The 11901-nt window shown below is 52.1% G+C and overlaps 1 long non-coding RNA gene across 2 annotated transcripts; it reads left to right on the top strand.

Annotated features, from left to right (window-relative positions):
* The first annotated feature begins 1804 nt into the window (after nt 1–1804).
* Nucleotides 1805–3994, top strand: LOC121388871. 2 transcript variants are annotated; one of them, XR_005960017.1, is made up of 3 exons: nt 1805–1956; nt 2270–3549; nt 3690–3994. It is a non-coding gene; the product is annotated as an uncharacterized LOC121388871 (long non-coding RNA). The 2 variants fall into 2 exon arrangements; XR_005960016.1 differs by having other exon boundaries at nt 1805–2116; nt 2510–3549.
* Nucleotides 3995–11901: the final 7907 nt, after the last annotated feature.

Raw genomic sequence — 11901 nt, 5'->3', positions numbered from 1 at the left:
TGTAGATACACCCGTTAATCAAAGTAACTTTAAATGTATGAACTCCTCTCGAGCGGCAAAAAGGTGGCTTACGTTCTCTACCAATATCTATACCTACTATAGTAACAATATATTATAAACACCTGACACCTTGTCAAGGTAGTTGACCGTACAAGCACCGTTTTGGGGTGCGGTGTTTGGAGTTGTTGCTGTTATTTGTTTTGTTTGTTGTTGTTGAGGGGTTTTTTCGGCGGGGGGGGGGGGGGGGGGGGGTGAGATTTTCTTTTTTGGGGGGGGTGAGATTGGGGTATCGATGGGGGGGGTATTTTGTTTGTTTTTTTGGTATTTGTTTGTGTTTTTGGGGGGTTTTTTTTGGGGGGGGGATTTGCCTAACAATAAATCCACTGAGTTTGTGTTGTGTACTTCAGCAGTGACGGGACAAGCGACTGGGGATTGCAGATGTAATCCCTTATCAAGCTACTGCAAGTTATGTGTGTTGTGTACCCAGCAGTGACGGGTCCAGCGACTGGAGGTTGCAGATGTAATCCGTTATCAAGCTACTGCATGTTATGTGAGTTGTGTACTTCAGCAGTGACGGGTCCAGCGACTGGAGGTTGCAGATGTAATCCCTTCCCAAGCTACTGCAAGTTATGTGAGTTGTGTACCCAGCAGTGACGGGTCCAGCGACTGGAGGTTGCACATGTAATCCCTTCCCAAGCTACTGCAAGTTATGTGAGTTGTGTACCCAGCAGTGACGGGTCCAGCGACTGGAGGTTGCACATGTAATCCCTTCCCAAGCTACTGCAAGTTATGTGAGTTGTGTACCCAGCAGTGACGTGTCCAGCGACTGGAGGTTGCACATGTAATCCCTTCCCAAGCTACTGCAAGTTATGTGAGTTGTGTACCCAGCAGTGACGGGTCCAGCGGCTGGGGGTTGCAGATGTAATCCCTTATCAAGCTACTGCAAGTTATGTGTGTTGTGTACCCAGCAGTGACGGGTCCAGCGACTGGAGATTGCAGATGTAATCCCTTATCAAGCTACTGCATGTTATGTGAGTTGTGTACTTCAGCAGTGACGGGTCCAGCGACTGGAGGTTGCAGATGTAATCCCTTCCCAAGCTACTGCAAGTTATGTGAGTTGTGTACCCAGCAGTGACGGGTCCAGCGACTGGAGGTTGCACATGTAATCCATGTGAGTTGTGTCCCAAGCTACTGCAAGTTATGTGAGTTGTGTACCCAGCAGTGACGGGTCCAACGACTGGAGGTTGCAGATGTAATCCCTTCCCAAGCTACTGCAAGTTATGTGAGTTGTGTACCCAGCAGTGACGGGTCCAGCGACTGGAGGTTGCACATGTAATCCCTTCCCAAGCTACTGCAAGTTATGTGAGTTGTGTACCCAGCAGTGACGGTCCAGCGACTGGAGGTTGCAGATGTAATCCCTTCCCAAGCTACTGCAAGTTATGTGAGTTGTTACCCAGCAGTGACGGGTCCAACGACTGGAGGTTGCAGATGTAATCCCTTCCCAAGTGCAAGTTATGTGAGTTGTGTACCCAGCAGTGACGGGTCCAGCGACTGGAGGTTGCAGATGTAATCCCTTCCCAAGCTACTGCAAGTTATGTGAGTTGTGTACCCAGCAGTGACGGGTCCAGCGACTGGAGGTTGCAGATGTAATCCCTTCCCAAGCTACTGCAAGTTATGTGAGTTGTGTACCCAGCAGTGACGGGTCCAGCGACTGGAGGTTGCAGATGTAATCCCTTCCCAAGCTACTGCAAGTTATGTGAGTTGTGTACCCAGCAGTGACGGGTCCAGCGACTGGGGTTGCAGATGTAATCCCTTCCCAAGCTACTGCAAGTTATGTGAGTTGTGTACCCAGCAGTGACGGGTCCAGCGACTGGGGGTTGCAGATGTAATCCCTTCCCAAGCTACTGCAAGTTATGTGAGTTGTGTACCCAGCAGTGACGGGTCCAGCGACTGGAGGTTGCAGATGTAATCCCTTCCCAAGCTACTGCAAGTTATGTGAGTTGTGTACCCAGCAGTGACGGGTCCAGCGACTGGAGGTTGCAGATGTAATCCCTTCCCAAGCTACTGCAAGTTATGTGAGTTGTGTACCCAGCAGTGACGGGTCCAGCGACTGGAGGTTGCAGATGTAATCCCTTCCCAAGCTACTGCAAGTTATGTGAGTTGTGTACCCAGCAGTGACGGGCCAGCGACTGGAGGTTATGTAATCCCTTCCCAAGCTACTGCAAGTTATGTGTTGTGTACCCAGCAGTGACGGGTCCAGCGACTGGAGGTTGCAGATGTAATCCCTTCCCAAGCTACTGCAAGTTATGTGAGTTGTGTACCCAGCAGTGACGGGTCCAGCGACTGGAGGTTGCAGATGTAATCCCTTCCCAAGCTACTGCAAGTTATGTGAGTTGTGTACCCAGCAGTGACGGGTCCAGCGACTGGAGGTTGCAGATGTAATCCCTTCCCAAGCTACTGCAAGTTATGTGAGTTGTGTACCCAGCAGTGACGGGTCCAGCGACTGGAGGTTGCAGATGTAATCCCTTATCAAGCTACTGCAAGTTATGTGAGTTGTGTACCCAGCAGTGACGGGTCCAGCGACTGGAGGTTGCAGATGTAATCCCTTCCCAAGCTACTGCAAGTTATGTGAGTTGTGTACCCAGCAGTGACGGGTCCAGCGACTGGAGGTTGCAGATGTAATCCCTTCCCAAGCTACTGCAAGTTATGTGAGTTGTGTACCCAGCAGTGACGGGTCCAGCGACTGGAGGTTGCAGATGTAATCCCTTCCCAAGCTACTGCAAGTTATGTGAGTTGTGTACCCAGCAGTGACGGGTCCAGCGACTGGAGGTTGCAGATGTAATCCCTTCCCAAGCTACTGCAAGTTATGTGAGTTGTGTACCCAGCAGTGACGGGTCCAGCGACTGGAGGTTGCAGATGTAATCCCTTCCCAAGCTACTGCAAGTTATGTGAGTTGTGTACCCAGCAGTGACGGGTCCAGCGACTGGAGGTTGCAGATGTAATCCCTTCCCAAGCTACTGCAAGTTATGTGAGTTGTGTACCCAGCAGTGACGGGTCCAGCGACTGGAGGTTGCAGATGTAATCCCTTCCCAAGCTACTGCAAGTTATGTGAGTTGTGTACCCAGCAGTGACGGGTCCAGCGACTGGAGGTTGCAGATGTAATCCCTTCCCAAGCTACTGCAAGTTATGTGAGTTGTGTACCCAGCAGTGACGGGTCCAGCGACTGGAGGTTGCAGATGTAATCCCTTCCCAAGCTACTGCAAGTTATGTGAGTTGTGTACCCAGCAGTGACGGGTCCAGCGACTGGAGGTTGCAGATGTAATCCCTTCCCAAGCTACTGCAAGTTATGTGAGTTGTGTACCCAGCAGTGACGGGTCCAGCGACTGGAGGTTGCAGATGTAATCCCTTCCCAAGCTACTGCAAGTTATGTGAGTTGTGTACCCAGCAGTGACGGGTCCAGCGACTGGAGGTTGCAGATGTAATCCCTTCCCAAGCTACTGCAAGTTATGTGAGTTGTGTACCCAGCAGTGACGGGTCCAGCGACTGGAGGTTGCAGATGTAATCCCTTCCCAAGCTACTGCAAGTTATGTGAGTTGTGTACCCAGCAACGGGTCCAGCGACTGGAGGTTGCTAGCTACTGCAAGTTATGTGAGTTGTGTACCCAGCAGTGACGGGTCCAGCGACTGGAGGTTGCAGATGTAATCCCTTCCCAAGCTACTGCAAGTTATGTGAGTTGTGTACCCAGCAGTGACGGGTCCAGCGACTGGAGGTTGCAGATGTAATCCCTTCCCAAGCTACTGCAAGTTATGTGAGTTGTGTACCCAGCAGTGACGGGTCCAGCGACTGGAGGTTGCAGATGTAATCCCTTCCCAAGCTACTGCAAGTTATGTGAGTTGTGTACCCAGCAGTGACGGGTCCAGCGACTGGAGGTTGCAGATGTAATCCCTTCCCAAGCTACTGCAAGTTATGTGAGTTGTGTACCCAGCAGTGACGGGTCCAGCGACTGCAGATGTAATCCCTTCCCAAGGAGTTATGTGGTTGTGCAGATGTAATGCCCTAATCCCCCAAGCTACTGCAAGTTATGTGAGTTGTGTACCCAGCAGTGACGGGTCCAGCGACTGGAGGTTGCAGATGTAATCCCTTCCCAAGCTACTGCAAGTTATGTGAGTTGTGTACCCAGCAGTGACGGGTCCAGCGACTGGAGGTTGCAGATGTAATCCCTTCCCAAGCTACTGCAAGTTATGTGAGTTGTGTACCCAGCAGTGACGGGTCCAGCGACTGGAGGTTGCAGATGTAATCCCTTCCCAAGCTACTGCAAGTTATGTGAGTTGTGTACCCAGCAGTGACGGGTCCAGCGACTGGAGGTTGCAGATGTAATCCCTTCCCAAGCTACTGCAAGTTATGTGAGTTGTGTACCCAGCAGTGACGGGTCCAGCGACTGGAGGTTGCAGATGTAATCCCTTCCCAAGCTACTGCAAGTTATGTGAGTTGTGTACCCAGCAGTGACGGGTCCAGCGACTGGAGGTTGCAGATGTAATCCCTTCCCAAGCTACTGCAAGTTATGTGAGTTGTGTACCCAGCAGTGACGGGTCCAGCGACTGGAGGTTGCAGATGTAATCCCTTCCCAAGCTACTGCAAGTTATGTGAGTTGTGTACCCAGCAGTGACGGGTCCAGCGACTGGAGGTTGCAGATGTAATCCCTTCCCAAGCTACTGCAAGTTATGTGAGTTGTGTACCCAGCAGTGACGGGTCCAGCGACTGGAGGTTGCAGATGTAATCCCTTCCCAAGCTACTGCAAGTTATGTGAGTTGTGTACCCAGCAGTGACGGGTCCAGCGACTGGAGGTTGCAGATGTAATCCCTTCCCAAGCTACTGCAAGTTATGTGAGTTGTGTACCCAGCAGTGACGGGTCCAGCGACTGGAGGTTGCAGATGTAATCCCTTCCCAAGCTACTGCAAGTTATGTGAGTTGTGTACCCAGCAGTGACGGGTCCAGCGACTGGAGGTTGCAGATGTAATCCCTTCCCAAGCTACTGCAAGTTATGTGAGTTGTGTACCCAGCAGTGACGGGTCCAGCGACTGGAGGTTGCAGATGTAATCCCTTCCCAAGCTACTGCAAGTTATGTGAGTTGTGTACCCAGCAGTGACGGGTCCAGCGACTGGAGGTTGCAGATGTAATCCCTTCCCAAGCTACTGCAAGTTATGTGAGTTGTGTACCCAGCAGTGACGGGTCCAGCGACTGGAGGTTGCAGATGTAATCCCTTCCCAAGCTACTGCAAGTTATGTGAGTTGTGTACCCAGCAGTGACGGGTCCAGCGACTGGAGGTTGCAGATGTAATCCCTTCCCAAGCTACTGCAAGTTATGTGAGTTGTGTACCCAGCAGTGACGGGTCCAGCGACTGGAGGTTGCAGATGTAATCCCTTCCCAAGCTACTGCAAGTTATGTGAGTTGTGTACCCAGCAGTGACGGGTCCAGCGACTGGAGGTTGCAGATGTAATCCCTTCCCAAGCTACTGCAAGTTATGTGAGTTGTGTACCCAGCAGTGACGGGTCCAGCGACTGGAGGTTGCAGATGTAATCCCTTCCCAAGCTACTGCAAGTTATGTGAGTTGTGTACCCAGCAGTGACGGGTCCAGCGACTGGAGGTTGCAGATGTAATCCCTTCCCAAGCTACTGCAAGTTATGTGAGTTGTGTACCCAGCAGTGACGGGTCCAGCGACTGGAGGTTGCAGATGTAATCCCTTCCCAAGCTACTGCAAGTTATGTGAGTTGTGTACCCAGCAGTGACGGGTCCAGCGACTGGAGGTTGCAGATGTAATCCCTTCCCAAGCTACTGCAAGTTATGTGAGTTGTGTACCCAGCAGTGACGGGTCCAGCGACTGGAGGTTGCAGATGTAATCCCTTCCCAAGCTACTGCAAGTTATGTGAGTTGTGTACCCAGCAGTGACGGGTCCAGCGACTGGAGGTTGCAGATGTAATCCCTTCCCAAGCTACTGCAAGTTATGTGAGTTGTGTACCCAGCAGTGACGGGTCCAGCGACTGGAGGTTGCAGATGTAATCCCTTCCCAAGCTACTGCAAGTTATGTGAGTTGTGTACCCAGCAGTGACGGGTCCAGCGACTGGAGGTTGCAGATGTAATCCCTTCCCAAGCTACTGCAAGTTATGTGAGTTGTGTACCCAGCAGTGACGGGTCCAGCGACTGGAGGTTGCAGATGTAATCCCTTCCCAAGCTACTGCAAGTTATGTGAGTTGTGTACCCAGCAGTGACGGGTCCAGCGACTGGAGGTTGCAGATGTAATCCCTTCCCAAGCTACTGCAAGTTATGTGAGTTGTGTACCCAGCAGTGACGGGTCCAGCGACTGGAGGTTGCAGATGTAATCCCTTCCCAAGCTACTGCAAGTTATGTGAGTTGTGTACCCAGCAGTGACGGGTCCAGCGACTGGAGGTTGCAGATGTAATCCCTTCCCAAGCTACTGCAAGTTATGTGAGTTGTGTACCCAGCAGTGACGGGTCCAGCGACTGGAGGTTGCAGATGTAATCCCTTCCCAAGCTACTGCAAGTTATGTGAGTTGTGTACCCAGCAGTGACGGGTCCAGCGACTGGAGGTTGCAGATGTAATCCCTTCCCAAGCTACTGCAAGTTATGTGAGTTGTGTACCCAGCAGTGACGGGTCCAGCGACTGGAGGTTGCAGATGTAATCCCTTCCCAAGCTACTGCAAGTTATGTGAGTTGTGTACCCAGCAGTGACGGGTCCAGCGACTGGAGGTTGCAGATGTAATCCCTTCCCAAGCTACTGCAAGTTATGTGAGTTGTGTACCCAGCAGTGACGGGTCCAGCGACTGGAGGTTGCAGATGTAATCCCTTCCCAAGCTACTGCAAGTTATGTGAGTTGTGTACCCAGCAGTGACGGGTCCAGCGACTGGAGGTTGCAGATGTAATCCCTTCCCAAGCTACTGCAAGTTATGTGAGTTGTGTACCCAGCAGTGACGGGTCCAGCGACTGGAGGTTGCAGATGTAATCCCTTCCCAAGCTACTGCAAGTTATGTGAGTTGTGTACCCAGCAGTGACGGGTCCAGCGACTGGAGGTTGCAGATGTAATCCCTTCCCAAGCTACTGCAAGTTATGTGAGTTGTGTACCCAGCAGTGACGGGTCCAGCGACTGGAGGTTGCAGATGTAATCCCTTCCCAAGCTACTGCAAGTTATGTGAGTTGTGTACCCAGCAGTGACGGGTCCAGCGACTGGAGGTTGCAGATGTAATCCCTTCCCAAGCTACTGCAAGTTATGTGAGTTGTGTACCCAGCAGTGACGGGTCCAGCGACTGGAGGTTGCAGATGTAATCCCTTCCCAAGCTACTGCAAGTTATGTGAGTTGTGTACCCAGCAGTGACGGGTCCAGCGACTGGAGGTTGCAGATGTAATCCCTTCCCAAGCTACTGCAAGTTATGTGAGTTGTGTACCCAGCAGTGACGGGTCCAGCGACTGGAGGTTGCAGATGTAATCCCTTCCCAAGCTACTGCAAGTTATGTGAGTTGTGTACCCAGCAGTGACGGGTCCAGCGACTGGAGGTTGCAGATGTAATCCCTTCCCAAGCTACTGCAAGTTATGTGAGTTGTGTACCCAGCAGTGACGGGTCCAGCGACTGGAGGTTGCAGATGTAATCCCTTCCCAAGCTACTGCAAGTTATGTGAGTTGTGTACCCAGCAGTGACGGGTCCAGCGACTGGAGGTTGCAGATGTAATCCCTTCCCAAGCTACTGCAAGTTATGTGAGTTGTGTACCCAGCAGTGACGGGTCCAGCGACTGGAGGTTGCAGATGTAATCCCTTCCCAAGCTACTGCAAGTTATGTGAGTTGTGTACCCAGCAGTGACGGGTCCAGCGACTGGAGGTTGCAGATGTAATCCCTTCCCAAGCTACTGCAAGTTATGTGAGTTGTGTACCCAGCAGTGACGGGTCCAGCGACTGGAGGTTGCAGATGTAATCCCTTCCCAAGCTACTGCAAGTTATGTGAGTTGTGTACCCAGCAGTGACGGGTCCAGCGACTGGAGGTTGCAGATGTAATCCCTTCCCAAGCTACTGCAAGTTATGTGAGTTGTGTACCCAGCAGTGACGGGTCCAGCGACTGGAGGTTGCAGATGTAATCCCTTCCCAAGCTACTGCAAGTTATGTGAGTTGTGTACCCAGCAGTGACGGGTCCAGCGACTGGAGGTTGCAGATGTAATCCCTTCCCAAGCTACTGCAAGTTATGTGAGTTGTGTACCCAGCAGTGACGGGTCCAGCGACTGGAGGTTGCAGATGTAATCCCTTCCCAAGCTACTGCAAGTTATGTGAGTTGTGTACCCAGCAGTGACGGGTCCAGCGACTGGAGGTTGCAGATGTAATCCCTTCCCAAGCTACTGCAAGTTATGTGAGTTGTGTACCCAGCAGTGACGGGTCCAGCGACTGGAGGTTGCAGATGTAATCCCTTCCCAAGCTACTGCAAGTTATGTGAGTTGTGTACCCAGCAGTGACGGGTCCAGCGACTGGAGGTTGCAGATGTAATCCCTTCCCAAGCTACTGCAAGTTATGTGAGTTGTGTACCCAGCAGTGACGGGTCCAGCGACTGGAGGTTGCAGATGTAATCCCTTCCCAAGCTACTGCAAGTTATGTGAGTTGTGTACCCAGCAGTGACGGGTCCAGCGACTGGAGGTTGCAGATGTAATCCCTTCCCAAGCTACTGCAAGTTATGTGAGTTGTGTACCCAGCAGTGACGGGTCCAGCGACTGGAGGTTGCAGATGTAATCCCTTCCCAAGCTACTGCAAGTTATGTGAGTTGTGTACCCAGCAGTGACGGGTCCAGCGACTGGAGGTTGCAGATGTAATCCCTTCCCAAGCTACTGCAAGTTATGTGAGTTGTGTACCCAGCAGTGACGGGTCCAGCGACTGGAGGTTGCAGATGTAATCCCTTCCCAAGCTACTGCAAGTTATGTGAGTTGTGTACCCAGCAGTGACGGGTCCAGCGACTGGAGGTTGCAGATGTAATCCCTTCCCAAGCTACTGCAAGTTATGTGAGTTGTGTACCCAGCAGTGACGGGTCCAGCGACTGGAGGTTGCAGATGTAATCCCTTCCCAAGCTACTGCAAGTTATGTGAGTTGTGTACCCAGCAGTGACGGGTCCAGCGACTGGAGGTTGCAGATGTAATCCCTTCCCAAGCTACTGCAAGTTATGTGAGTTGTGTACCCAGCAGTGACGGGTCCAGCGACTGGGGGTTGCAGATGTAATCCCTTCCCAAGCTACTGCAAGTTATGTGAGTTGTGTACCCAGCAGTGACGGGTCCAGCGACTGGAGGTTGCAGATGTAATCCCTTCCCAAGCTACTGCAAGTTATGTGAGTTGTGTACCCAGCAGTGACGGGTCCAGCGACTGGGGGTTGCAGATGTAATCCCTTCCCAAGCTACTGCAAGTTATGTGAGTTGTGTACCCAGCAGTGACGGGTCCAGCGACTGGAGGTTGCAGATGTAATCCCTTCCCAAGCTACTGCAAGTTATGTGAGTTGTGTACCCAGCAGTGACGGGTCCAGCGACTGGAGGTTGCAGATGTAATCCCTTCCCAAGCTACTGCAAGTTATGTGAGTTGTGTACCCAGCAGTGACGGGTCCAGCGACTGGGGGTTGCAGATGTAATCCCTTCCCAAGCTACTGCAAGTTATGTGAGTTGTGTACCCAGCAGTGACGGGTCCAGCGACTGGGGGTTGCAGATGTAATCCCTTCCCAAGCTACTGCAAGTTATGTGAGTTGTGTACCCAGCAGTGACGGGTCCAGCGACTGGGGTTGCAGATGTAATCCCTTCCCAAGCTACTGCAAGTTATGTGAGTTGTGTACCCAGCAGTGACGGGTCCAGCGACTGGAGGTTGCAGATGTAATCCCTTCCCAAGCTACTGCAAGTTATGTGAGTTGTGTACCCAGCAGTGACGGGTCCAGCGACTGGGGGTTGCAGATGTAATCCCTTCCCAAGCTACTGCAAGTTATGTGAGTTGTGTACCCAGCAGTGACGGGTCCAGCGACTGGAGGTTGCAGATGTAATCCCTTCCCAAGCTACTGCAAGTTATGTGAGTTGTGTACCCAGCAGTGACGGGTCCAGCGACTGGGGGTGCAGATGTAATCCCCAAGCTACTGCAAGTTATGTGAGTTGTGTACCCAGCAGTGACGGGTCCAGCGACTGGAGGTTGCAGATGTAATCCCTTCCCAAGCTACTGCAAGTTATGTGAGTTGTGTACCCAGCAGTGACGGGTCCAGCGACTGGGGGTTGCAGATGTAATCCCTTCCCAAGCTACTGCAAGTTATGTGAGTTGTGTACCCAGCAGTGACGGGTCCAGCGACTGGAGGTTGCAGATGTAATCCCTTCCCAAGCTACTGCAAGTTATGTGAGTTGTGTACCCAGCAGTTGTGACAGTGGGTCCAGCGACTGGGGGTTGCAGATGTAATCCCTTCCCAAGCTACTGCAAGTTATGTGAGTTGTGTACCCAGCAGTGACGGATGTAATCCCTTCCAGCGACTGTGGGGTTGCAGATGTAATCCCTTCCCAAGCTACTGCAAGTTATGTGAGTTGTGTACCCAGCAGTGACGGGTCCAGCGACTGGAGGTTGCAGATGTAATCCCTTCCCAAGCTACTGCAAGTTATGTGAGTTGTGTACCCAGCAGTGACGGGTCCAGCGACTGGGGGTTGCAGATGTAATCCCTTCCCAAGCTACTGCAAGTTATGTGAGTTGTGTACCCAGCAGTGACGGGTCCAGCGACTGGAGGTTGCAGATGTAATCCCTTCCCAAGCTACTGCAAGTTATGTGAGTTGTGTACCCAGCAGTGACGGGTCCAGCGACTGGAGGTTGCAGATGTAATCCCTTCCCAAGCTACTGCAAGTTATGTGAGTTGTGTACCCAGCAGTGACGGGTCCAGCGACTGGGGGTTGCAGATGTAATCCCTTATCAAGCTACTGCAAGTTATGTGAGTTGTGTACCCAGCAGTGACGGGTCCAGCGACTGGGGGTTGCAGATGTAATCCCTTCCCAAGCTACTGCAAGTTATGTGAGTTGTGTACCCAGCAGTGACGGGTCCAGCGACTGGGGGTTGCAGATGTAATCCCTTCCCAAGCTACTGCAAGTTATGTGAGTTGTGTACCCAGCAGTGACGGGTCCAGCGACTGGGGGTTGCAGATGTAATCCCTTCCCAAGCTACTGCAAGTTATGTGAGTTGTGTACCCAGCAGTGACGGGTCCAGCGACTGGGGGTTGCAGATGTAATCCCTTCCCAAGCTACTGCAAGTTATGTGAGTTGTGTACCCAGCAGTGACGGGTCCAGCGACTGGAGGTTGCAGATGTAATCCCTTCCCAAGCTACTGCAAGTTATGTGAGTTGTGTACCCAGCAGTGACGGGTCCAGCGACTGGGGGTGTGCAGATGTAATCCCTTCCCAAGCTACTGCAAGTTATGTGAGTTGTGTACCCAGCAGTGACGGGTCCAGCGACTGGAGGTTGCAGATGTAATCCCTTATCAAGCTACTGCAAGTTATGTGAGTTGTGTACCCAGCAGTGACGGGTCAAGCGACTGGAGGTTGCAGATGTAATCCCTTCCCAAGCTACTGCAAGTTATGTGAGTTGTGTACCCAGCAGTGACGGGTCCAGCGACTGGGGGTTGCAGATGTAATCCCTTCCCAAGCTACTGCAAGTTATGTGAGTTGTGTACCCAGCAGTGACGGATCCATCGACTGGGGAGAGGGGTGTGCAGATGTAATCCCTTCTCAAGCTACTGCAAGTTATGTGAGTTGTGTACCCAGCAGTGACGGATCCAGCGACTGGGGATTGCTGATGTAATCCCTTCCCAAGCTACTGCAAGTTATGTGAGTTGTGTACCCAGCAGTGACGGATCCAGCGCCTGG

The sequence above is a fragment of the Gigantopelta aegis genome, chromosome 14 (genome assembly GCF_016097555.1).
Source record: "Gigantopelta aegis isolate Gae_Host chromosome 14, Gae_host_genome, whole genome shotgun sequence".
NCBI lineage: Eukaryota > Metazoa > Mollusca > Gastropoda > Neomphalida > Peltospiridae > Gigantopelta > Gigantopelta aegis.
Note: the sequence above shows the minus strand (reverse complement) of the source record. Positions and strands in the feature narration are given on the sequence as shown.